Consider the following 23,717-nt stretch of genomic DNA (forward strand, 5'->3'; position numbering starts at 1 on the left):
ATTCACTTATCTCAACAGTGGCATTCATGCCTCTGGGTCCTCTGCACTTGGGATCAAGAAATGCCTGGGAAGATAGATGTGTTTGGTGATACAAATATCTTTGCAGGAGAATGAAGGTCCAAGTCTTTGTGGTCGTGGTACTACCTGTATTACTAGATGGCTGTGAAACCTGAAAGCTTAACAGTGGTGTAAGTTGATGACTCAATTTCTTTGGGACTTCTTTGGATGACCCTTGGGGACCATTGGCATGCCTTTGTGGCAAATGAGCAGTTACCTAGGGAGACTGGGCTGAGAAGTATCACTTGTTTTGTGAGGGAGCGTCACCTTCAACATTTTGGCCATGTGGCACGTTTTTTTGTGCATGATCCAGCATGCAGGTGCCTGAGTATTGAGGACCCCAATGGCTGGACAAGGCCAAGGGGATACCTAAGTTTCACTTCACTGCAGAAGATAGATGGTTATTTTAGAGAAGTAGGGATGGACCTGTTGTCTGCCTGGATGGTTGCCATTGAGGACCCTGTGACCTAAGGTGACAACTAAGTGCCTTTTGTATCAGGTCTGTTTGGAGGATCATTGGATACTGTTGGAAAGACTCTGTGTCAAACAAACGGTTTCTTAGGAAGACTCAGAAGAGCGGTATTACATGTGTCATGAGGGATCATCAGCAATGACATTTTGGTCATGTGGTGCATTTCTCTAGGCATAATCCAGCATGCAGGTGCCTCAGTGTTGAGGACCCAGGCAGCTGAAGAAGGCTGAACTAACACCCATGCTTCACCTGGCTGTGGCAAATATTTTCAAGCACTGAGGATGGATGGGTAATCAGGACCTGGGGCAGTGCCATAGTGTGGTGAATGGTGACATATGGCACCCCAAGACATGAAGTTGATTCCTTAAAATAGTTTTTGCAATCAGCAAATCCAAAAGCATAATTGATAGGCTTAAATCCAAGCACACTTAGTGCTTTGAGTGGTTTCATGTAGAATTTGAGCTATTGTTACAGACTTTTTCTAACCATTTAACTTGATCATTATTGTTGAAAGGAGACACGCTGATCAATTGGTGGTTAGTCAACCTATCATTCCCCTTTCTGCCCTGTAGGCTGCCTCCAGGCCCCGCTCAAATCAGCCTCCTCCTCTCCCTTGCGCTCATTCCTTCCCCTTTACTCCTCCTTCCTTGTCTCCCTCCTCCAACCTTCCCTCCATCTCTGATTTATCTTGTAATATTGGCTCCCTAATTAACACTAGAACTGTACGTCTCATGTGTCTTGTTTGGGGGGATTTTAACATACTAACCCCCAACCTCCCCATGCTTCTCTTATTCCTGGATCCCGGCTTGCTTGGAGCAAAAGATTAACAACCAAAGGGAAAAGCTGACATAGTAGCTAGTCTTGGTGTAGCTTTCAAGAAACGTACATGCACTGGATTTATATTTTTAATAAATTAACAGAATAATTTTTTCTTTTATTTCAAGGGAAGCTGCATATTTTCTTGTGTTACCTCCGATATCATAAGGTTTGATTTTGCTCCAACCACTCTGCACATCAGTGTCCCATCAGGTTTGCACAGTGATAACATTTACATATGAGTAATCAACTGGGTTGGCTCCTTTTGTGAGCATCTCCACACTGTTAACTTTGCATTGTCATGTTTCACTGGGAAAGAAGCTCATTGATTGTGGTCACTGCGGTCAGGTGATATAGTTGAATGGTGACAAAATAACAACAAAAATGGAGGAGCTCAATGTTTACACCAAATGTCAAGAAACACAGACGAACCCAGGTACGTGCATTTAGTCAGATCCATAAGCAGTTGGACAATGGCATGATTTTGTGATGTTGCCTCTATGCATCACCACAACAGAGGTGAAATAAAACAATTTAGATGTGCTGGGTACATTCTAAATATGAAACATTATTTTTACTGAAGCTTTACTTAATCTACTTATGTTAACCAGTCCCTTTTTGTTGTGTCACTGGGAAACATAATATGCAATTAATTGTAACTTTTTTTGTTTTTACAATTTAATTTGACATTTAAACATCTGAGGTTTGTGGAACAGGCTGACATAACTAGATTAGGTAAATATAATATTACATTTTTAGACTGCATTTTAGACTGTCAGCTTTGAATCATGAATAAAAGTTTCTGCAATCACTCCATTTTCAGAAGACAAATGTTCATACAAAAAATAAATAAAATAAAACATCTCAAATCTAAGCTTGAGTCTTCCATTTGTCTTCTGGCAGACAAAAGTTGCACTATGCATGCTTCACCAATCAGCCACAGAAGCCTCTAATATGTGGTCATGGGTTTCTTAGTGGCTTTTCTTACTTGTCTCCTTCTTGCATGTGGTAACTCAGTTTTTGGGAACTACCTACTGAAGACAGATTTACCATACAGTAACCTTTGGCCTCGCCTATATTTTTGCTCAGGGTCCCCACGGCAGATCCAACGTGGATCTGCATGTTGATTTGGCAGACGTTTTATGCCCAATGCCCTTCCTGACACAACTCCACATTACATGGAGAAATAGGACAGGAGAACCAGGAACCTTCCACACTGAAACCAAGCACACTAACCACTTGGCCACCACCCCTACCCCATTTACCTGTATTTACTATAGATTACAATGAAGGTATTTCTGTTAACAAGAGATTTCTTTTGACTTTTTTGTGCTCAGTAGTACCAGAGAGGATCCTGTATGAATCAGCATGTTGACTGGGTACAGGTTTTAAGCTGGATGCCCTTGCTGATGCAACTCCAACTAAAAAAGTCAGGTTCTGTAGACTTTCAAGTCCAGATTTAAGACGCACTTATTTTCCCTTTCGTATTTCTAGCATACTGACATAATATGATACTATGCTTTTTACTCTTTAAATTAATTTTATTAGTAAACAGAGCGGGTCATGGCCTCAAATTTATCTAAAGTCTGGGTCTTTTAGTGAAGCATAGGGCTAGTGGCCCGCGATCACCTTAGTATCTCTTCAGTTTTTCTTGTTGCTTAATGGTGACAAATCATACCTTATTTGTTGTCTTTCTGCTGCCTGATTCTGTTTTCTCTCTCTTTCTCTCTCTCTCTCTCTGTGTCTTGGTGTGGCTCTATCCAGAAGTGGGAGTGGGTGTCGTCTTCTGTAATGGTCATGAAATAGATGGGATCTGTGGACCTAACCCCCTCCCCTGCCATCTCCTCCTCAGTCAGCCTCCCGTCCCGAACACCAGCATGGACTCCCAAAATTTAGTGTATATTTGTATTGTCAAGTGTGTAGCATGGCCCAAGCAGAGGGTCACCCCTTTGAATCTGGTCTGCTTGAGGTTTCTTCCTCAAATCATCAGAGGGAGCTTTTCTTTACCACTGTCACCTGTGTGCTTGCTCTAGGGGTTGGTAAGGTTAGACCTTACTTGTGTGAAGTGCCTTGAGGCAGCTTTGTTGTGATTTGGTGCTATATAAATGAAATAAACTGAATAAATTGAAATCCAAATATATATGAAGAATGGGGTAAGGGTGGCCTTGAAACAGCAGCCTTCTTGCGTCAAGTGTCCTTGTTGCTTGTGCCACCATGCAGCCCATTGTCCATGCATTAAATTCAGTCTAAGACATACAGTATTTAGTGACTTGGAATTGTTCATGTTTTCATCCCCTGATTTGTTTAAACAAAAGTGTTTGGTTGTGTGTTTGTTTGCCAATAACTGCTGGTAATCTCACTCACATAAAATCTTTGGAAGATTGCCTTGCATCAGAAAGAAGTTGGATGTCTAATAACTTCCTACTTTTAAATTCTGATAAGACTGAAGTTATGGTTCTTGGTCCAGCGAGGTATTGGCATAAACCTGATCAGCTAGCACTTAGCTTAGGTCCGTGTGTTATGCATCATACAGATAAAGTGAGGAACCTTGGAGTAATTTGTGATCCTACGTTGTCCTTTGATCTCCACATTAGAGACATTACGAGGACTGCTTTCTTCCATTTGCGAAATATAGCGAAGATTCGTCTCATTCTGTCTATGGCTGATGCTGAGACTTTGATTCATGCATTTGTCTCTTCTAGATTGGACTATTGTAATGCTCTATTTTCTGGCTTACCGCAGTCCAGGATTAGGGGTCTTCAGCTGGTTCAAAACGCTGCTGCCAGACTCTTGACACAAAGCAGAAAGTTTGACCACATTAAACCCGTTTTGGCGTCCCTGCACTGGCTTCCTGTTCCTGCAAGATCGGATTTTAAAGTACTGTTATTAGTTTATAAAATCTTTCATGGACTTGCACCTCCCTATCTGGCTGACCTGGTAAGCCCCTATGTACCAGCTCGGGCCCTGCATTCTCAAGGTGCAGGACTTCTGTGTGTTCCTAGGGTGAGTAAAAAGTCTGCCAGTCACAGAGCTTTCTCCTACCGTGCCCCAGCTCTGTGGAACGATCTCCCAGCACACATTCGGCAGCCGGATACTGTGGAGATTTTTAAGTCACGTTTAAAGACTAATTTGTTTTCTCTGTTTTATCATTAGTATTATGAAGTTTTTTTATTCTTGTATTCTTTTATGGTTGTCTTTCTTTTATGGTAATTTTTTAAAAATTATTATTGTGTTTTAAATTTTTTAATTGTTTTTTGTGTGAAGCGCCTTGAGACGATTTTATCGTGAATTGGCGCTATATAAATTAATAAATTTGAAATTTTTGTGTTTGGAAAAAACCTGATGATATGTATGAAAAATAACCAATTTTGCTTAGTTTGTCCCGTTACTTACTACAAGTTCATGGTGGTGAATACATCGGCAATATTACAGAAATGATGTCACTGTCCAAGTTCTTGATATGTGAGATAAGAGAGTAACAGCCTGAAAACTGTTTAGAATCCAGGCTTTTTCTGGTATGTCCTCAACATTGTGCTGGCCTGCAACATTGCTGTAGTGTAGTCAGGTCTTTACTCGTAATGACTGCGTATAATATTGTGGACTGTTGTGAGGAAAAACAGGCTGTGCCACATACTGTACACACAGTATATACACATCATGAGGCTGCTGCCGTCGAGGAGCAGCAGATGGTGTAGACCAGCTGTGCTGTACCAAGCTGGCACACTTGGAGACACTTGATGACAAACACACATCTGGGGCTTCTGCTCCCCAGGCTCCCAACAGGAGCGTCACGAGGTCACGCTCTCTCTTTTCCCCAAGGGCATCCAACAACACTCTTTTCACAGCACAGCCACCCTGGCACACACCTGACCAACCAGACTGACTGCAACTGGCTGGCTAAAACCTGCAGCAGGAAGTGCTGCGTACTCTTAAAGCAGCACTCACTAAGTGCACCAACTAAGTGGTTAAAGCACAAGTCGACTACTGTATGTTACCCTGGATAAGGGGGCCTTGCTTAACACATGATGATAATTACCCACCCAGATGCCTGGTGCCTTGTGCCATAATAGGTCTCGCCTCAGTGCCGAATCCTCTGAGACTCTTCCCACCCGCACGTTGCTAATTTCTCAATTTGTCCGACACAATTTCCTCTCTCATTTTACCACACTTAACCTTTTCTGTTGACTAACGTACACCTTCTCAGCCTCTTTGTCAAATCTGGGCCAAAGTGATGGTTCCTAATGATTCACTTACCGGCAGAGTCATTCCGTAGATTCAAATGAACCGCAAGTATCAAATTAGCAAACAGCAGCAGGCCTCTCACAGGGGAATTGGATTAATAACACCATGTACATAAAGAATTGACAAAGTGAATGAATAATATGCTTTGTCCTAACAGAGAACATGCCTTTCTTGGTATTTAGTCAATTTTGTTTGTGTTTAGAAGTTCCATCCTGTGCCTCTGGCAAAGCAGACACTTTATACAGTCTTGGACCAGTCTGCAGAGCCCGGCAAGTGTCTTGGGAGCCCGTCTCCATTTCAGTTGCTGGAGGAAAACCAAAGCTTGGCGTTGCTTCCCCCTCTTGTTTGCAGGCACTTTGAGAGTGTTTATCTAGAAAAGAACAACTTGTTTTATTCATGTTACGGATAGAAGACACTGTGCCCTCCTGAGAGCAGAGGTTGATGGGTAGCATTGGTAGAGAGATAGTCACCTTTTATTGTGGCATATGTGAGTGTGTGCACGCAGGTGCTTCATAGTGCTGATGGCATATATGAACACAAGAGTACTGTGTTTGCTCAGGGGTAGTTTTTTCTTTGTAGAAGGGTAACAGAAGTTGAATGGAAGTAGCTCAGTCTTACTTAAAAAAAACACACATTTCCTGCACAGTGTAACGCATAAAGCACTTATTAATAGAACTTTCTTGCTAAGGTTGGGTAGATCATCCAGATTCCAGCCCTGATTCCAATCCAGTTCCACAGCTGAGGGAGCCTTGGAGTGTTTTGATCATAAGCACTGATTTATTTTGATAGTCCACTACTACAATAAAGTGCACAGAAAGCTGTTATCTCAGATTTTTGTAATAAAATGTTCAAAAAGGACAAAAACAGTTGAGTCCACAGCAGTTAGAGGCCATGTCTAGCAGCCTCTGCCGAGGGATGGTGGCCTGGAGCTGGCATACTACTTGGCACTCCGTGTGACCACACATTTCATGATTCACAAGGTCCCGGATTCCTTCTGGGTGCTTTGGCTTCCTCCCACTTCCAAAGGTAAACAGGTTAGGTGAATTAAACTGACTGTACTTGTAAGTGAGCATGTGAATGACATTGTTTGTCTATATAGTATGTCGACTCTGTAATTGCTTGGCGGCGTGACTATAATGTATCATGCCTCTCACCCAAAGACTGCTGGGATAATCTCCACCCCCAGCCCCATGACCCTTAACTGGAATAAGATGGTTCAGAAAATGGATGGATAGATGGATATTATGGTTGTGCATATTCCACCAATGTGCACTAGGGTGATCCTGAAAAACAAACCAACTTTTTCAGGGTGCTTCTTAATTTGTTGGTTCCTTTAGGGTTAAAAATAAATTGGGTGAAATTTCATGAGATTTGAAAAATATTAACCACTACCACCTGGCTCCTGTTTTTATGATGTGCGAGTGACATTATACAAGTAATGAATGTTTATGAGTTCAATGGTACAAATATTTTATGAGGTGAAAGCTGGAACATACCATTCAATGAGGCAAAGCTGGTCCAGCTTTCACCGAATTAAACATTAGTTCCATTGAAAGAATGGAAAAACATTCAGAGTTTGATTTATATAACAGCTAAAATAGATTCTTGTCATTTGATATTTTATTAATTTATAAACAACAGAAAAGGGCCTTACATTTTGGTGTTCCACTGCTGCTGAACAGTCCAACATGAACTTTAAATAGGAGTCCAAAATTGCGACAATGTAGTGATGATGATTGATGCGGCCCACTGACTTCATGTACGTCCAAAAAAAAAAAAAGATTAAAAAAAGATTTTGTGTAGTTCCTCAGTCCAGCAAAAAATTCACATCAGCTTTTCAGCTTTTCATCCTAACAGCTCTTCATGCCTCCAGACTGCTTACAGTGGTGTGGATTTTTTTATTCTTGTGTGTGTGTGTGTGTGTGTGTGTGTGTGTGTGTGTGTGTGTGTGTGTGTGTGTGTGTGTGTGTGTGTGTGTGTGTGTGTGTGTGTGTTAGAAGAATTAGCACCGTCAATTAGCTCCTTCACATCGTTGTCTGTCAGCAAAACAAACTCTGCATGTTCAGCTAAACACCATCCCCACTAGTGGGCAGGGTGCGCAGCGTGCAATGGTACAAAACATATGGAACCAAATTGCACGCTAAATGGAGCTAAATTTCACACTAAATGCAACCCAACACAAATGGGACGAATAATCCATGTCACGTGACATACAAAGCACCAATCAAATGACAAGGATCCACTCAGACGTTGTATAATTCTAGTTATGGACTGGATACATTAGTTCATTAGCGGCATGAGTGACAGATTTTGTTACGTCAGCCTCAGGTTGCATTTTTGAGGCATTGAATGTCAACATGGACTTCCTCATCAAGGACCCGTCAGAGTGGGAGGATGACCCATCATTTCAGTTGTCACAGCAGGCCCTGGATAATATTGCTGTCAGCGATTTTGCTGAACGAGGAGTAAAACCTATCCAGGATTACAATCAGATCATAATGAAGGATGAACAGCAGTGCCAATACCTGCTGCAAGTTGTTGAGTGGCATTGATGTCAGTTCCCGGAGGTGAAGAAAACTGGAACCAATCGCCACTCCCCATGACTGTTTGTTTTCACCAAATAGGTGGACATTTACATGTAATACTTTTTTTTATCTCTCCTGTATGGTCGATTAAAGGAGAAATGATTGCTGTTTCAATTTGTATTTCATTTGTGAACAGGTACATCACTATTGCTGGTTTGAGCTAATATGCTCAATCACTGCAATTTCCACCCTGTGTGTTGCAGTGGTTAGAATAGTCATATCTGGCGGGGGGGGTACATTTTTGTACATGGCACGTGCAGATCTTACTGGCAGGCATACCGTGCCAGATCCATCTTGAGGCTCCCTCGTGTGCCCTCAAATCGTTTCGGATCCTGTTTGCTGCCATCGGATTAAATAAACTGTGGTCAGATGGTCCTCAGATTACACATGGATCGCCATCAGATAGGTGTCCCATCTCGACGGCGCCTGGAGGGTTTTGAACATATGCATCACACTCGGGGCCACCAGCCGATTTTGACCAACTGTGTGGACTTCCGCAGATGGCTGTTTTGGAACTGAAATCCGACACTTTTGGATGTGCGCCGATTCATAATTTTGACGCCATTCTGCACGAATCTGGCTATGTGTGATGGGGGTATAAGTTATTACAGCTTCTCCCTTTTTCACTTGGGGTCACCACAGCAGATCTGATATTGATCTGCATATTGATTAGGCAGAAGTTTTACACTGGACAGGCTTCATGATACAACTCCACATTGTGTTGAGAAAGGGCACAGGGGGTTTTAAATTGGGAACCTTCTGCTTTGGGAGAAAACACTAAACACTTGTTCACCACACTCCCCTAAGTCAAATTTATTTGAAATCCATTAGTACTTTTTTGTTTCAATATTGCATCAGCACAGATGTTAACACAATCTCTTCTGCAAAGGTAATTATATGAAAATCATGAGGAATCCTTGTTGAAATATTCATTTGAAAAGCATTTCCTGGATCCACCCCAACTTGAGAGCCTCATTGAAATATCCATAACATTTGTGGGATCCTGGTGACACACAGTGATGGTGAAAGTAATTAATGAAAACTCTTTGGGAATTCAGGCAATATGAGTTGTGGATGCAACTTCTACAATGAAGGAAAGACCTGATGTATCCTTACATCTCTTCATGTTGAGTCTGCGTGGGCAGAACTGCTTTATGTCAAAGTCAGTGTGAGAGAACCGAGGTTATAAAATAAATGACGTTTGAAATTGTAAAGCAGTGAGCGTGAGGCGACGGGCACTGTTCAAGGAAAGGTTCCCTCTCAGTGTGAGCTGTATTTAATCTGAGGCAATTAAAATATTAATCATCTTGCTATTAATTAAGATGGTTAAGTGCTGGTTGCGGTTTTATTAGTGCTACCATTTGGTGGTCTTAAGTGACAACCCTAATGGGGCCACTCTGAGGAAAAAGACAATAATTGGGTTTGGCAATTCCATTTCCACCACAGACCATCCTTTCACCCACCCTGTAGTGCATCAATAATTTATCTAATTACCGATATTGTGGCACGAGTCACTCTCAATTTAAGAGACAAACATGATTATTTAATAATAATAACGCTCCCAAACATATGCAATGTCTCCTGGCCTGCCTTATTCGCTTAATTTTTAATGACTTGTTAACACAATGGGCAAAAAAAGACCTCAAACAGCACAACAAAAGAAGTCCATCAGTGACCTTTAGTGGCTAAATACCAAGAGGAGAATTACAATAATGCCGGACGGAAATTACAGTAGGAGTGGGTGCTTTATTGATGAATAGAAGCAGGAATAGGAAAAGATTTGGTAACCTTTCCAGGAGAGGTCTCGAAGATTCAGAACTGCGAGAAAGAGAGCGGGGCGCAGTAGGGTGAGCGAGGTGGGGTAGGGAGGGAGGAGGATGGTGGGGGTGTGTGTGAATACATTCCATAATGATCTCAATAATAACCCTGACAACACTCATGGACATAAAAATAGTGTGTGATATGGTGATATAAGTATGTGTGCGTATATGTGGATTATGGGGAGCAGTAAAACACAGAGAAACTCAGTGAATATGCTGGAGGTAAATGAAGTCCCACAGGAGTAATATTCACCTCGCCATAATAATTCTGCCAGTGTCAAACTCCAGCTAGTTTTGCTGTAACTGTGTGTGTGTGCGTTTTTTTGTGTATGTGCGCCACACAGCTGCTGAAACGAGCACAAGCTCTCTCTCTCTCTCTCTCTCTCTCTCTCTCTCTCCGTCTGCTTCTGTAATCCGAGCAGAATTCCAACCTCCCTTGTTCTCTTCGCTGTGGCAGGCTCGACAACTCGGAACTGCACCTCGGTAGTCGGCTGAGGCGAGCAGGATGAGGTAGTCACTCAGCCAGTGTGTGTCAACCACGAATTGACTAGGGGAATGAGCAGGGAAGCAAAGCGACGTCTATTTCGGTCTCGGATGAGCGGGAACGGTCATGGCGGAGAGCACAGACGACCCACTGAGAGAGACAGTGGGTCTCATTGTGAGCTCCAGGGCTACAGGGAGCAGTGATCGGAAGGATGGATCTGTTGAATATGTGACGTGTGTGTGTGTGTGTGTGTGTGTGTGTGTGTGTGTGTGTGTGTGTGTGTGTGCGTGCGTAGAGTGTGTGAATAGGGTGTATGTGCGTGCGCAAACCCGTGTGCATGCATGTCTCCTCTGCAGCCAAATGCAATGAATGGCACTCATTAGCCTCATGTTAGCCTTGCTAGCTGCAATGCCCTGCAGCACTGATGTCGGAAATAAGGTCACAACTTGATTACACAATAACACACTCACTGACACTGGTGTGGAAGTACCATAATTTCTCAACAAATGTCTTCCAACAGCAAAAATTAACTAATATCACAGAAATACAGCAACATCTTGTCCGAGTATTGCTAAAATTGAATTTTTTTTTCTGTCTCTTAAGACATTTACTTTTGTTGTTGTTGTTGCTACTGTTTTTTGCATACAAGCAATAAAAGCAAACATCATGATATGCCACCCATTCGCCCTATTGATGTATCCCATAATCCCCTGTGCACCAGAGAGTCGCTGCAGTCAAACAACATAGAGAATCCACATGATGACAATTGTAAATGAATATTGTACTACAAAAATGTAATTTTTTTATTCTTTTCGTCACATTATTAAGAGACTGCTGCATGATATCCTGAAAACTTGCTAAAACAATTATAACAAATAATCCGTGTCTGCTACGTTTAATCTGCGTGGAATTTAATAAACGCAAACCAAATTTCAGACATATTATATATATTCGTCTGGAACAAAGAGGACAAACAGTGTTGTAAAGGACAATAATCAAGACGTTAAAGAGCAAACTTCACTTTCCCCCAGAATGACATGATCAGGAAGCGAGCGTAACTCACAGCAACTCCCCTTGAAAATAACGGAGAGACAGCCTGTGATTCTCGCATGTTTACATAAAACAAACACAGTAACAATGTCTATAAACGCAGAGAATATATTCATGAGAGTTTTAGGCACAATATAAAAATAGTTTTATGTTGCGATGTTAATGCTGTTGTCCATGTGCAGCGGACGGTTAAAGTGCAGCATGATCAGAGCGTCTCAATGCAGTTCTCAATGTTACTGAGATCTCGCAGCGCGGAGACCTCTCCGAGGTTTTGCAGGATTTGAAACGTCAATAGGGCGAATGGACTTGTGTTAACATGACAAATATTCCTGCATTCATTGAGCAAAAGCACAGCATGTAACCAACATGGTCCTAACGAGTCACCAGCACCAGCAGCGAGAGGTCGAGGCGAGCTTGTACAGTGGCTAGACAATTTATGGAACAATTTGTTCTTCAAATTCTTGTCCAAAATCAAAATGACTTCACACTTTTAGCAGGGGAAATACCTCAAATGTATCACCTGTGGTAAATTGTTTTTTTGTTTGTTTGTTTGTTTTTTGTTGTTGTTGTTGTTGTTGTTTTTAATCTGTACTTCAGAATAAAAGCACTTTTTTCCCCCTGAACACTTCAGTTAAAAAAATAATTTAAGAAAATATTGTAATATATGTTGGAATGGTAATGAAGAACCTGTGAAGCAGTAGACAGGACAGTGTTGTTAAAGTATGCCAGCGCAAACATAATTTACAATGGTATGACAGCAAGCTAATGTGAGTCCTCATTTTATTAGTTTTGGCAAAGGTGTGAGCAGCAGCTGATGATCTGGGGCATGGGTGGGGCCCTTCTCCAGGTGCTGATGACTCGTTCAGCCTGATCCACAGTGAGTGAGTCCTTCAAAGGTTTAATTAAAATTCAAGAATTTTTCTGTTATTTTGAATATTTAGAAATAGGTTTTAAATGCAATTTTAAAATACTGATACATGCATGCACACAGCACTGAAACAATGTACAAGGAGCATTGGAGCACCTTCACCAAAAGGGTGCTTTTGTATCCCTTTTCTGCATCCTGGCAAATTTTTCAGATGTACAACAGACAATGTGTAAGGGACCCTTAAGGCAGAAATGGAAAACCACAGCACAGCCGCAAGTGTGGCCTCTAAAACTGAACTCCACTTGTCTGCAAAATGCATCTTGTCACAGGTAATATTTCTCAAAAATTTATGAATGACCCTAACCCTAGCCCATGAAAATATATCATATTGGACAAACATGGGCCATGGTAATACTGAAAACATAATACTTTGCAGACATGCATGCAACATTCAGTACAAAAAGAATATGCTCCATGCCATCTTTTACATTTTAAAAGCAATTTTCATGGTAAAACAATCTTAACATTAACAATGCTAAAATAATAATGAAGACTTTGATTTATCCTGGTGTGGCTCCATGCAGAGATGGGCGTGGTGTCTGTTCCTGAAACCCTCCTGCCCTGTGTGCCGGCAACATTTCCTGTATATTCGTTTTGTGATTTATTTTATTTCTGTTGGTAGCATGGCCCAAGCAGAGGGTCACCCCTTTGAGTCTGGTCTGCTTGAGGCTTCTTCCTCACTGTGTGCTTGCTCTTGGGGTTAGTAAAGTTAGACCTTACTTGTGTGAAGCACCTTGAGTCAACTTTGTTGTGATTTGGTGCTAAATGAAATGAAAATAAATTGAAATTGTGCATTAAAGTAATAGAGGTGTAAAGTGCATCCAGAAAGTATTCACAGCACTTCACTTTTTCTACATTTTGTTATGTTACAAGACTCTGCCAAAATGGAGTAATTTTTTTCTCCTCAAAACTGTACTCACAACACCCCATAATGACAACATAAAAAAGGTTTCCTTGAAATTTTTGTAAATTTATAAAAAAAAAAAAAAGAAATCACATGTACAGAAGTATTCACACCCTTTGTTCAATCCTTTGTTGAGCCACCTTTGGCTGCAATTACAGCCTCAAGTCTTCTTGAATACGATGCCACAAACTTGGCACAACAATCTTTAGGCAGTCTTGCCCACTCCGCTTTGCAGCACCTCTCAAGCTCCATCAGGTTGGATGGGGAGTGTCGGTGCACATACATTTTCAGATATCTCCAGAGATGTTCAATCGGATTCAGGTCTGGGCTCGGGCTGGGCCACTCAAGAGCATTCACAGTTGTCCTGAAGCCACTCCTTTGATATCTTGGCTGTGTGTTTAGGATCATTGTCCTGCTGAAAGATGAACCGTTGCCAAAGTATGAGGTCAACAGTGCTCTGGAGCAGGTTTTTGTGGACTTTCTTACTGAGCTCATGGACTATTTTACTGAGAATAATCTCTTTAAGCCACTGCAATCTGCTTTTAGAAAATATCATTCCACAGAGACGGCTCTCACTAAAGGGGTGAATGATCTTCTGCTTGCAATGGATTTGGACACCACTATGGTTCTTGTGCAATTCAGTCTCACGGAAAGTCGTGATTCAGCAGCACGAAATATACATTATTCTATTGGTTTCTGACATTGTGACGAAAAGCGTCTCATTTTCATCACAACAACACGAATTCTCTAATTCAATCCGTGATGGCTGCATGAAATTAAAAGTGAAGTGGGGGGTCGGGTGGTTATGGTTAGGGTGGGGGGTAGGAGTAGCATTAATAATAGTGAGTTACAAAAAAAACCTGTGACGAAAATTTGACTCATTTCGTCACGGGAGCATAAAAAAAAAAATCTGAGACTGGGCTGTTCTTGTGCTGTTAGATCTCAGTGCTGCATTTGATCCTGTGGATCATCATATTCTACTTGATAGGCTGGAAAATCATATTGGGATTACTGGGAGTGCCCTTGCATGGTTGACATCATACTTGACCAGTTGTTCTCACTGTGTTTTGTACAGTAACACTATCTCTAACCTTAGTGACATGAAATTTGGGGTTCCACAGGGGTCTGTCTTAGGTCCCCTGATTTTCTCCCTTTATATAGTACCCCTTGGGCACATACTGCGGCGCTTTTGTGATTACCTTTCACTGCTATGTTCATGATACTCAGTTATACATGCCAATAACTGCTGGTAATCGCATCCACATAAAAACCTTAGAAGATTGGCTTGCATCAGTGAGAAGTTGGATGTGTAGAAACTTCCTACTTTTAAACTCTGATAAGACTGAAATGATGGTTCTTGTTCCAGTGAGACATTGGCATCAATTTGACCACTTAACACTTAGCCTCGGCTCGTGTGTCATACATCACAATAGCAAAGTGAGGAACCTTGGGGTAATTTTTGATCCTACATTGTCCTTTCACCTCCACATTAGAAATATTATGACTGCTTTCTTCCACCTGCGAAATATAGTGAAGATTTGTCCCATCCTGTCTATGGCTGATGCTGAGATCCTGATCCATACGTTTATCTCTTCTAGACTGGACTACTGCAATGCTCTATTTTCTGGTTTACCACAGTCCAACATTAGGGCTCTCCAACTGGTTCAAAATGCTGCAGCCAGCCTTTTGACACGAAGCAGAAACCACATTGCACCCATTTTGGCATCCTTTCACTGGCTTCCTGTCCCAGTGAGATTAGATTTTAAGGTTCTGCTACTAGTCTATAAAATTGTTCATGAACTGGCACCTCTCTACCTAGCTGAGCTAAACCTTACATACCAGCCTGGGCTTTGCGTTCTCAGGGTGTAGGACTATTATGTGTCCCTAGGGTGAATGAGAAGTCTGGGGTCATAGAGCTTTCTCTTATCGTGCCCCCATTCTGTGGAATGATCTCCCTGCATCAATAAAACAGTCAAATTCTGTGGAGTCTTTCAAGTCCAGACTTAAGATGCACTTATTTTCCCTTTCGTATTGCTAACATACTGGCATAGTATAGTTCTATGCTTTTTACTCTTTTAATTCATTTTATTAGGAAACGGAGCAGGCCGCATCCTCAACTTTACCTAAATTCTGGGTCTGTTAGTGAAGTTTAGAGCTAGTGGCCGGCGATCACCTTAGTATTTCCTGTTTTTCTTGTTGTTTAATGCTGACAAATTATACTGCATTTCTTGTCTTTCTGATGCCTGATTCTGTTTTTTTCTCTCTGTTTAAGGTTTAGCTCCATCCAGAGATGGGTGTGGTATTTGTGCTGGAGACCCCCCTGTCCTGTGCATCAAAAGCATTTCCTGTATATGCATTTTGTGAATTGTTCTGTAATTTGTGTCTGTAGCATGGCCCAAGCAGAGGGTCCCCCTTTGAGTCTGTTCTGCTTGAGGTTTCTTCCTCAGAGGGAGTTTTTACTTACCACTGCTGTTCTGGGGGTTATTAAAGTTAGACCTTACTTGCGTAAAGCATCTTGATGCAACTCTGTTGAGATTTGGCACTATATAAATGAAAATAAATTGAAATAAAAATTTAAATTTCATCCACAATGTCTTTGTGCATTGCTGCATTCGTCTTTCCCTCAATCCTGACAAATCTCCCAGTTTCTGCCACAGAAAAACATCCTCACAGCATGATGCTGCATCACCATGCTTCACTGTAGGGATCACATGACACCTGGCATTCACGCCAAAAAGTTCAATAATTTTCTCATCAGACCAGAGAATTTTGTTTCTCATGGTCTGGGAGTACTCTTGCCATGTGCCTTTTACTAAAGAGTTGCTTCCTTCTGGCCTCTTTGCAATACAGGCCTGATTGGTAGATTGCTGGAGATACACAGTAAAATCATCAATGTAAAACTAACACTGACTGTGTTAAATTAACACTGCCAGTGTGCATATGGTCCTACCCTGGTCAGACTGGGACCATATGTACACTGTCAGTGTTAATTTAACACTGGTGATTTTACTGTGTATGGTTGTGCTTCTCGAAGGTTCTCCTCTCTTCACACAAGAATACTGGAGCTCTGCCAGACTAACCGTCAAGTTCTTGGTCACCTCCCTGACTAAGGCCCTTCTCCCCTGATTGATCAGTTTCGACAGGTGGCCAGCTCTAGGAACAGCCCAGGTTGATCTGAACGTCTCCCCTTTACAGATGATGGGAGGTCACTGTGCTCAGTGGGACCTTCAAGGCAGCAGAAATGTTTCTGTCCCTTTCCCCAGGTCTACAGACAATTCCGTTGACTGCATGCTTAGTTTGTGCTCTGACATGTACTGTCAACTGTGGGACCTTAACAAATCATGTCCAACATGTCAACTGAATTTACCCCATGCAATTAAGCTGTAGTAACATCTCAAGGATGATCAGTGGAAACAGGATGTACCTGTGAATACTTACGTACATGTGATTTCTTAGGTTTTATTATTATTATTATTAGCATTATTCTGATTATGATTATTGTTGTCTTTATTGTTATTAATAATAATCATAATAATAAATTAGCAAAAATCTTTAAAAAAAAAACAACTTTTTCATAGTGTCAATAATGGGGTATTGCGTGTAGAATTTTGAGGGAAATGATGAATTTTATCCATTTTGGAATAAAGCTGTAACATAACAAAATGTGAAAAAAGTGCAGCGCTGCAAATACTTTCTGGATGCACTGTAATTTCAACGACACCCACTACTCCCAGCTTTTTTTTATGACTTGCATTTTATTATTTTCTACCAATGAATAGATACTATTGAAAACATCAAGAATTCAGAACATTTTTCTTCCCACATATAAAACAATACCCCCCCCCCCCTTCCCTCCTGCCCTCCACCAACAGGGGTCATCCTTTTCTCAAAAATAAAATAAAACAAAAGGATAAACTGCAAAAGAACAGAGGGTGGCTGTAAATTGTCCAATCAAACAAAAAAATTGTCCAACAAAACACAATCTACCAAGGTCTGTCATGTCACTTCCAATATTACAATAAAGATTTTTTTTCCCTTATAAACAATAAGTGTCAGAGTTTGCCCTCTTTTTAGAATAGAATGTCTTTATTGTTGTTGTGTTGAATACAACAAAATTTTAAACAGCTCTCCTTTCTTCTTACACACATCTCACACATAAATTTGATTGGTATTAATAAATAATACTGCAAAAAACAATAAACACTTAAAAATATTAAAAGTGCATTCAGTTATTGCACACAGATTGCTTTAGTGGAGATGGGGGCAGTGGGATAGGTGGCCGAGAATTAAGTTCTTGACAGCTGAGGGAAAAAGGTGCCCTGACACTTGCACAAGTTTGATCCGCACACTTGCACGCACATCGTTGTGACGATCCCTCCCACTGTAGCTGGATGCCGTGCTTTGTTCTACTGAATGCCCCGCTCTGGACGCTGCATATATAAAATAATTATTTCGTAGTGGATTAATCATTTTTTTCTCAGAGTTGGCTGTTGAAAACACCTCTAAGGGCTTTCGGCGGAATCACAGAGGACTGCTCCAACAGCAGCTTTCTCTTTCTCTCTCTCGCTCTCACACACACACACATGCGTGCGCTGAATGAGGTGGAGAACGCATTTGAAACCATCTAAAAAGGTAATATGTTTATATTGTAATGGCTTGGTAAATCAGTTGCATGTTCATCCCTTCTTGTGAGCAGCTGTAAAACTATTCTTATGATAGATTTAACATCTTTAACATCTCCTTTAACATTTTCTTTGCACATTTGCACGAAGCTGCGCACAGTTTACAATGGGTTTATGCTCATGCGCGGCAGAGTGCATGCAAGTGCGTGGATCAAAGTTGTGTAAGTGTCAGAGCACCTTTAAAGTTGTTCCTCAGTCTATCCATTTAAGAGATCTACTCCAGCTACAAATGCTTTTATATTTCTCACAATGTTTCATTTTCACTTTGAAAATGAAAGCGAGGCCAGCTCCTTATCCTCAGCCGCCTCCTAGAGCAGGCAGCTGAGTGTCACTCAGCTCTCACACTCATGCAACCTGTCCATGTCCTTGAACAAGACACTTAATCTACACAGTCCCAATCCTCCCAGCTGTAAATGGGGGCCTGCCTTGGCTGAGGAAGGAACCTGTGTCAAACTGGTGTCCCATCCAGGGTAAATCGTAGAATCTCATCTGCTTCACATTGCAGAATGTGGAGATGAGCACCAGTGTCGCCGACTGAACGGTCCCCCGCAAAAATTGGTCCACCCTGCCTTCACTACGCATATGCGTCATTTCAGAACTCAGTAGCGTCATTTCTGAGTGTCACCAGCGTTTCACTGATTATCACCTCATTTAGCACTAACCCTAACACATCTACTTAAAACTGCACTCCAGTCATCATCTATCTCAGCGACATATACTGTATCTGAAGCTTTGGTACAATCATTTCCACATAAATTTCATAATAAAAGTCAGAGGACCAATCAGAGCATATGTACATCATTTCAGAGCATCAGTAACGACTCAAAAAATTATCACCTCATTTCTGCATAAAACAGCCTTGTCTCTGCTTAAAACTGATTTTACAATGATTTAAGAGGTTTTACCTTGTCATCTGATGGTCTTATTCCCTTTGATCGCTTTGGATGTAGAGAGTCAATCTCAGATGAGCTGCGGTGGTCCCAAATGACATGTGCAATAATAGTAGTGTGGCATGCAGTCAGTGAGTTCGTCAATTTTGTGGAACAAACAGGTGTGAATCAGGTGTCCCCTATGTAAGGATGAAGCCAGCACCTGTTGAACATGCTTTTCTCTTTGAAAGGCTGAGGAAAATGGGACATTCAAGAAAATTTTCAGTGTAGTATGTGTAGTGTACAGTGTACAGTGTAGTGAACAGTGTAGTATGATTAAAAAGTTGATTGTAGAGGGGAAAACTTATATGCAGGTGCAAAAAATTATAGGCTGTTCATCTACAATAATCTCCAATGCTTTAAAATGGACAAAAAAAAACAGAGAAGTGTGGAAGAAAATGGAAAGCAACCATCAAAATGGATAGAAGAATAACCAGAATGGCAAAGGCTCACCCATTGATCAGCTCCAGGATGATCAAAGACAGTCTGGAGTTACCTGTAAGTGCTGTGACAGTTAGAAGACACCTGTGTGAAGCTAATTTATTTGCAAGAATCCCCCGCAAAGTCCCTCTGTTAAATAAAAGACGTGCAGAAGAGGTTACAATTTGCCAATGAACACATCAACTGGCCTAAAGAGAAATGGAGGAATATTTTGTGGACTGATGGGAGTAAAATTGTTCTTTTTGGGTCCAAGGGCCGCAGACAGTTTGTGAGATGACCCCCAAACTCTGAATTCAAGCCACAGTTCACAGTGAAGACAGTGAAGCATGGTGGTGCAAGCATCATGATATGGGCATGTTTCTCCTACTATGGTGTTGGGCCTATATATCACATACCAGGTGTCATGGATCAGTTTGGATATGTCAATATACTTGAAGAGGTCATGTTGCCTTATGCTGAAGAGGACATGCCCTTGAAATGGGTGTTTCAACAAGACAATGACCCCAAGCACACTAGTAAACGAGCAAAATCTTGGTTCCAATCCAACAAAATTAATGTCTCACAGATGTGAAGAAATCATGAAAAACTGTGGTTATACAACTAAATACTAGTTTAGTGATTCACAGGATTGCTAAAAAAGCAGTTTGAACATAAGAGTTTTGAGTTTGTAGCATCAACAGCAGATGCTACTATTATTGTGAACACCCCCTTTTCTACTTTTTTTTACTAATAGACCAATTTCATAGCCTTAAGAGTGTGCATATCATGAATGCTTGGTCTTGTTGGATTTGTGAGAATCTACTGAATCTACTGGTCCCTTTTTTCCCATGTAAGAATAAGAAATATACTCAAAACCAGGATTAATCTTTTTAGTCACATAGCACTACTATTATTCTGAACATTACTGTACATTATGTTCTGAGTTCATTATTCCAAACGTAAACAATCCTCTCCTGAAGGGGGCGGTGTTTCTTGCATCGGAGTTCTCACGCAAGAACATTAACTGAATTTGCAGTATTACAAATTAAATAGGCCAATCACAGTCCAGCCTAAATTTGGAGTGGCCACTCACAAACATGGTGGGCAGGGCTAAAGGATTTGGTTAGCTGTTCCTGGATTTTTCAGAAGGAGTAGGAGTGGATATGAATTCAGCCTTCATCCAGTGTCAAGAAAAGCTATATAGACCAAAATATTATTCACAGCAGGATATTTTTATATTCCTGAACAGAGACCTGGGGAGACTCTTTAAGTAAACCAGTCTTCACCAGTGCGCGTGTGTATAGGCTTGAATTCAAAGTCCTCTAATTCATACAGTGAAACAGAGGCAAGGCTCTCTACCTGAAATTAGTCTCTGTGGAATGACAGGAGGCGACGCTGAGGCCTTCTCTTTCAGCCAGTGGGTCTGGTCCACAGCCACCCAGCCTTTGTGACAGTGAGAAACGTCATTGAAAGGAGACATTAATTGCCTTAGTGCTGCGGCAGGACTCTCGCTCGCTGAGCTCAGGTGCTCCTCTGCTGCTGCCTTGCAAATGAGATGCAGAGTGTTGGCTTCACTACCTCCTTCCTGTGGATAATTGACCCTAGGGATACGCCTTGCAGTCCACTCACCCCCCTTCTCCCTCTCTTCTTCACCTCTTGTGCTTCCTCCAACACAGCGCACTTCACCTTCTGATTGGCTGGTAGTCAGCAGGATGGGGTTGCCCCCTTTGACCCCAGAGCCTCCCTTCCCATCTCCTTTTTCTTCTTGTCTCCTGCTCCTTCAGAAGAGCTTTCACATGGAGACGAGAAGAGAGGGGATACTGACCGCACCACTGCTGCAATTCTTCCCCTTATTTCTTTTTTGGAAAGGGTCCCGCCCACGGCTCATGTTGTTTTTGTTGTCGCAGCTCGAAGTTTTAATGAAGTGAGACTGTGTAAAGCACAGTGCTCCCGGCTGGTCTGAAGCACTCATTGCGGGTTATTTACATTTAAAGCTTTGAGCTGTCTTTGAGCCATTCAATCTTAATCACTCAATGCATTGCTCAAACCGAAGCAGGAAGAAGAAAACACTTTAACCCACATACATTGTGCACCAGCATAAAAGTGTCCATCCACCAACACCTACAGATTGATATCTTTATTATTGCCACCAAGGATTCTTTTTTGTTGGTAATTAACAAAGTTATATGTGATCAGTAGTTATATTTGGAGTAACCTCCCCATTGGGGGGTTTCGGGGTGTTGTCTGTGGTGCCATGGGCTGCATCTGGCTTTCACTGCAGTGTGTAGTCCTTTCACTAGCCTAGGAGGTGATGGTCTAGTGGTTTAGTATTGGGCTTCAGACCAGAGGATCCTCGATTCAAACCCCATCCAGAACAGAAAATCACTAAGGGCCCTTGGGCAAGGTCCTTATTCCCTGAGTTGCTCCCAGTATGTAGTGGGTGCTTTGTGTGGCAGCACCCTGACATCGATGTGTGAATGTCTGTGGAAATGGATGAATGTGAGACATAATTGTGAAGCGCTTTGAGCGTCTGATGCAGATGAAAAAGCGCAATATAAATACAGTCCATTTAGCCTACTCTCACTATTCACAATAGAGTTCATGTCCTATCTGGTGTTCGGCCTGGGGGCTTGTCTGTCATGCTTCTGGTGTGGCTTCACTTTTGCTTGCAGACTGGTTGGGTGCACACTCTCCTGGAGTAGCTGGCCTGTGGTCCGGGTAGTTGACTCTTGCCTCCTTTTTAGTGCAAGGTACTCAAAGAGATTGTGATGCACATCCTCTCCCAGTGGAGAGACGGCCGTTCTTGGTGGCATTATGAAAGGTACATTAATGTATGGGTTTGTGATGGTTGCACGAAAATGGGGCGCTTTTTGTGACAGTTGCGGGATGGAGTAGCTGAACACCATGCAGACCAAGGAAACATGCTACCCAGTCAACTGCCAAACAACATTAGCACAGAGCCGCAGCCGACCAACCACTAGTCCGGCAGCCAGAAAACAGCCGGCAGTTTGTCAGGCGATATGATGGTCGGATCCAAAGAGCCCCTTGCAGGTGGGACTGAGCCGTCAGCTGTGGTTTTTTGCAGCTGGTAGGAACCACTGGTAGCTGGTAGCTGGTAGCTACCCCACCATTAGAAAATGAGTGAGTCACCGCTCCAAAGTCCAAAAATGTACCGCAATTTCGGAAGCTGTGCTATAAGAAAAATGGCTTTGCTACTAAACTAAGCTTTGCTAATATACTAAAATACAACAGAAAAACATTTAAAAGCATTTAAAATTATTACGGGTGGAGAAGCGGTGAACAAACAATGCCAGCGTCCTCTCCTCCCGCAGATACCTTAATACCCTCCTGCAGATGTTCCTTGTTTCTGTCAAGGTAAAAACCAACAACCTTCACAGATGACATGATGCTTTACTGAGCTGACGTTTGTGAGCAACAACTGAGACTATTTTATTTATTTTTGTCTTTACTTTTTTTTTTTGGTCGACCAAAAGTCGATAAAGTTCCACAGCATCCCAGAAACGTCTTATTCTAAATGTATGTTCATGTAACTCATGCATACTCAAAATGGTCGTTGATTCATGGAAAACTCTTAGAAAATTCTTAGATTACTGCTGTCATCATGATTACCTTCTTTATTAAGCATGGTCTTTTTTCCTTTCCTCTCACAGTCCTCATTGCAGCATTGTTGCAGACACAGACACTGTTTTCTGTTTTAGTTTGTTGGTGGTTCTTTTCATTGTCTTGACTGGTCAAATCATTGCTGTAATAGGACGATGAAGGGGTTTAAAAAATTGCTATAGCTTTTGGTAACAGTTGATTAATTTTTTAGGAAAAATAAGAACAGATTTGTCTCCCACTGATACGAAATTACTAAATGGACTGCGTTTATATAGCTCTTTTCCATCTGCATCAGATGCTCAAAGCGCTTTACAAGTAATGCCTCATATTCACCCCGCCATACAAGGTGCTCACTACACACCCTTGGGCAAGGATTAAAGGCCTTGCCCAAGGGCCCTTAGTGATTGTCCAGTCAAGCTGGGATTTGAACCGAGGGTCTTCTGGTATCAAGCCCAACGCCTAAACCACTACACCATCGCCTCCCCTATAGAAGGGGTGATTGATTAAACAGTGCCCCTAGTAGTCCTTCGGTGCTGTCATAAACAGATACAGAATCTTTATTGTCATTGTAACGGGTACAACGAAAGGTGAGGTGCAAGCCTGTCGGTGCAAATCTGAAACTTGTGTAAACCACGTGCAGACTTGAAAGGTGAGGGGAAGAAAAAAATATACATAAAATTTAACATAATGAAAAAGGTATGCCCAGA

At 41.8% G+C, this 23,717-nt stretch overlaps 1 long non-coding RNA gene across 1 annotated transcript; it reads right to left on the bottom strand.

Moving 5' to 3' along the window:
- Positions 1-18: 18 nt before the first annotated feature.
- Positions 19-23,497, bottom strand: LOC117513860. The gene is made up of 3 exons (XR_004561735.1): positions 23,368-23,497; positions 6,217-6,225; positions 19-30 (listed from the first exon to the last, which is right to left on the bottom strand). It is a non-coding gene; the product is annotated as an uncharacterized LOC117513860 (long non-coding RNA).
- Positions 23,498-23,717: the final 220 nt, after the last annotated feature.

Source organism: Thalassophryne amazonica, chromosome 7, assembly GCF_902500255.1.
Source record: "Thalassophryne amazonica chromosome 7, fThaAma1.1, whole genome shotgun sequence".
In the NCBI taxonomy this organism is placed as follows: domain Eukaryota; kingdom Metazoa; phylum Chordata; class Actinopteri; order Batrachoidiformes; family Batrachoididae; genus Thalassophryne; species Thalassophryne amazonica.